At 46.7% G+C, this 3847-nt stretch overlaps 1 pseudogene; it reads left to right on the forward strand.

Moving 5' to 3' along the window:
* The first annotated feature begins 694 nt into the window (after positions 1–694).
* On the forward strand, positions 695–2989 carry LOC102261384 (annotated as a pseudogene).
* The last annotated feature ends 858 nt before the right edge of the window (positions 2990–3847 follow it).

The raw sequence follows: 3847 nt of genomic DNA on the forward strand, positions 1-3847 counted from the left end.
GAATAATTAGGTAATTTCACTGATCAACATCTAGGAGGGGACCAGGATTTGAAGACCCTAATGGGTAAGAGAGAGCTAAAACACTATCCATTAAACTTGACTGGTAGACATCAGGTATTGAAAGGCTACTTTTGTGACTTTCCAATGGCAGAATACTGCATCAATGAATATGATTGCTGTTTTTGTGGGCTATGCTTTAAAATATCATAATGAGAATTTGATGAATTGGATGGGACAAATGAGATAACCCTTGGATGGGGAAAATGTTTTGTGAATGTTCATTGAAGAAGTGCACATAAAGCCAAGATACAGTTGCTTTGACATTTCTTCAAAGTCAAGGTTATGACTTGGGAACCAGAGTTGCAAATGTTTTACTTAGATTATAGAAAGCATATATAAATATTTACTTAGAAAGGTTTATTTTATTTGTACCTGAGTTTGTGACTCAATCCTTCTCTTCACATATTCTGAGAATTTGACTTTCTACTCGCATAAACGACATCTGAGGCCAGAAAAATAGTCCCCAGTAAGTCATAGCGGAGGGAGAAACTGGGCTTTTCACTCTCTAAAGAATTTCACCTGAATGCTAAATTTGAGAAAGTACGATGACCTAACCAAGGAGAATTATATAAAAGGCAGGCAGAATTAATTCTTCAGGGATGCACAGAGCATAATAGGAAGCAATGTGGCATAAATGTCAATGCCAGGGAGAGGGCAGCACGCTGGCTGGATGAGAGCAATCCGCAGCAGCATGACTGAAGGAAAACACTGTCCCCCAAGGGTAAGAGGCAGCGTTCCTGGAGACAGACACAGGCACTCCTGGCAGAGTCTAAAATAATAATTTGTCAAATGACTTACAAAAGTGTCAGAACAGAAGGGGCAGCTGGTCACAGTGTATTTTATCACAGTTGTACATATGGGGCATGATAATAGCAACCCGAACCATCATTTGAAGGACAAATACATAATTAAAATGTAAATCAAATACATATTCATATAAAGGTACATGAAATCAGTCCTCACTACCCCAGATATATATTTTTTTAGATATTTATTCTACCTATACCATATATTTGTATAACATGGTACATAGCACGTGACATGATTGTGCTATAATGTTATTTTGCACTAGATGTAAACTCCATAAATTCCAAGGCCCAAGACTATTTGCCTGGTCTTTGGAAATGTTCAATTAATATTTATTGAATGAGTGAGTCCTGACTCGTGCATTTTAGCTCTAAAACAATTCTCCTCCACACTCAGGGGTTAGACGAAAATCAAGAACAAATAATTCTTCACATAATTTACTCCTCCCCCAACTACTTTCAATTTATTTTTACACATAAAATTAAAGAATGACTATAGAGCATATTTGGAATATAATGAGGGCTTAGTTTTCTCTCACTTAAAAGAAAAAAAGAAAAGAAATAATCAAGGGTTAGAAGGTTGCAGCTGCCAGAAGTCCAGAAAAGTGTCTTTGGAGGTGCAGCCCGGAAGGCTAAGAACAGGCCTCAGGCACCTGGCATGGCCCCAAGGAACCTGATGCCACCTCCCGGCAGGTAGTAAGTCTCATTGGCAGCATTGGGGCTTCCTGGTGGCTGTCAATCAAGATCACAAGGAGGACGCAGGGGCTGTGTGCCAGAGGGAGGTCTCGGGAGGAGGAACCTGTGAAGAAGCACAGCTGGCCCAAGGCCGAGAAGCACAGATCCTGCCAAAGGGTCCCAAAGCACAGGTCACCGCCATGTGCGCTTCCTGAATGAGCCTCGCCAGAAGATCTGCGGGCGCCACCCCAACCTGCCCTTTCCTGAGATCATCAGGTGCTGGGCAAACTGCAGCCCACAGTGAAGCAGCGGTACCTGAACGAGGCCCAGCAGAAGCGGCAGTACTTGCAGGAGCTGCAGACAGACCAGCGGTCAGAAGCCTTCGAGATGTGCTGGGAGGATCTGGAAACAGCCCAAGTACCTATCCGCAGATGAGTGGATAAAAAGCTGTGGTACATTTACACCGTGGAATACTAGGCAGCAGTAAAAAAGAAAAAAAACTCTTACCATTAGCAACAGCAAACATGATCTCACTTACATGTGGAATTTAATGCACAAAATACACTGATGAACAGAATAGATCTAGAGACATAGAAGCACGGAACTGACTGACGGATTTCAGAGGGAAGGCAGGGTGGGTGGTGGGTGGGGAGTGATTAACCAGGGAACTTGTATGCACATATGCACAACCCATGGACACAGACAATAGGGTGGTGAAGGCCTGGAAGGGGTGAGTACAGGTGAAGGGGTCAATGGGAAACACACATCCACACATAAACAAAGAAAGGAGACATCTGTAATACTTTCAACAATAAAGATAAATAAAAAATAAAAATAAAAGATGTGCATGGAGGAGAACCAGGAAAAGAAGATCAAGGGCATGGAATACTAGGCAGCAGTAAAAAAGAAAAAAAACTCTTACCATTAGCAACAGCAAACATGATCTCACTTACATGTGGAATTTAATGCACAAAATACACTGATGAACAGAATAGATCTAGAGACATAGAAGCACGGAACTGACTGACGGATTTCAGAGGGAAGGCAGGGTGGGTGGTGGGTGGGGAGTGATTAACCAGGGAACTTGTATGCACATATGCACAACCCATGGACACAGACAATAGGGTGGTGAAGGCCTGGAAGGGGTGAGTACAGGTGAAGGGGTCAATGGGAAACACACATCCACACATAAACAAAGAAAGGAGACATCTGTAATACTTTCAACAATAAAGATAAATAAAAAATAAAAATAAAAGATGTGCATGGAGGAGAACCAGGAAAAGAAGATCAAGGGAGAGGACTCGGGCTCCGCGCTTATGTTCCTGAATACCCTCCAGCATGGATACGTGGTTGGAGACTTCAGTGGCTTCACCTTTGACTTCTCCATTTTCACTGAAGAGTTGCTGGACCAAAGCAAAGCCTGGGAAGCAGAGCCGCTGCACCTCTGAAAGATGGAGGCCTCGGAGGAGCAGAAGGCGCAGGCGGAGCAGGAGCAGCGCTCCCCTGGACAGAGCAGGGGCTGGCGCTGGAGGAGGGGCTGATGCTGGCCGTACCAGGCGCCCACCGCCCACGTGGCCTCACTGACCCTGCTCCACAGCCTGGGCTTCCACGTGACCAGGCTGCAGGGTGCCACAGAAGCGTGATCCTGCCCAGCACGAGAAGCTCATTATCCACATCAGGGAGATCCTGGCCCAGGTCACCAGTGAGCACCTATAAGGCTGTGGGCCACTCACCCCTCCATCCAGAAAAGACTAAGCTCTGGTCATGGCCCCTCCCCTCCCTTCACCCCATGGAGGAGGGGCAGGGGTCCACCTTTTAGGGCCAGGCCCTTTCCTGCACATTGGTGTCTTCAGCCTCCCTGAAATTAAATTTCTACAGCATCCCTCTAGCTTACAACCTCCCCAGAACCCCAAACTCACCCGCCCTGCACAGCGCACATAGAACCCCAGGCCTCACAAGGATGTCACACTACAGGGGCCTGGGAACACCACACATGGGTAGCATAAGCTTTGACACAGGACATCCACAGCAGCTCACAAACCGTGTGGGGAAGGTGACACGGCTACAGTGGCTCTCCAGGGTCGACCCCATGTCACAAGGCAGAGAAAACCCGCACCTGACACATTAGGAGGGGCTCCTGGAAGGTGCTGACCACAGGTGACCCACACAAGCAGGCACACTGCAGTTCACTGAGGGCCCTCTGCCTGGGGCCTCCAATTCTGCACCCCAGAATGGGTGGCTAGTACTGACCCCCTGCCCTCCAGCCCAGGGACCCTGTGGAGGCAACTCTTTGCTACTACTGAGAA

Source organism: Myotis brandtii, unplaced genomic scaffold (genome assembly GCF_000412655.1).
Source record: "Myotis brandtii unplaced genomic scaffold, ASM41265v1 scaffold348, whole genome shotgun sequence".
NCBI lineage: Eukaryota > Metazoa > Chordata > Mammalia > Chiroptera > Vespertilionidae > Myotis > Myotis brandtii.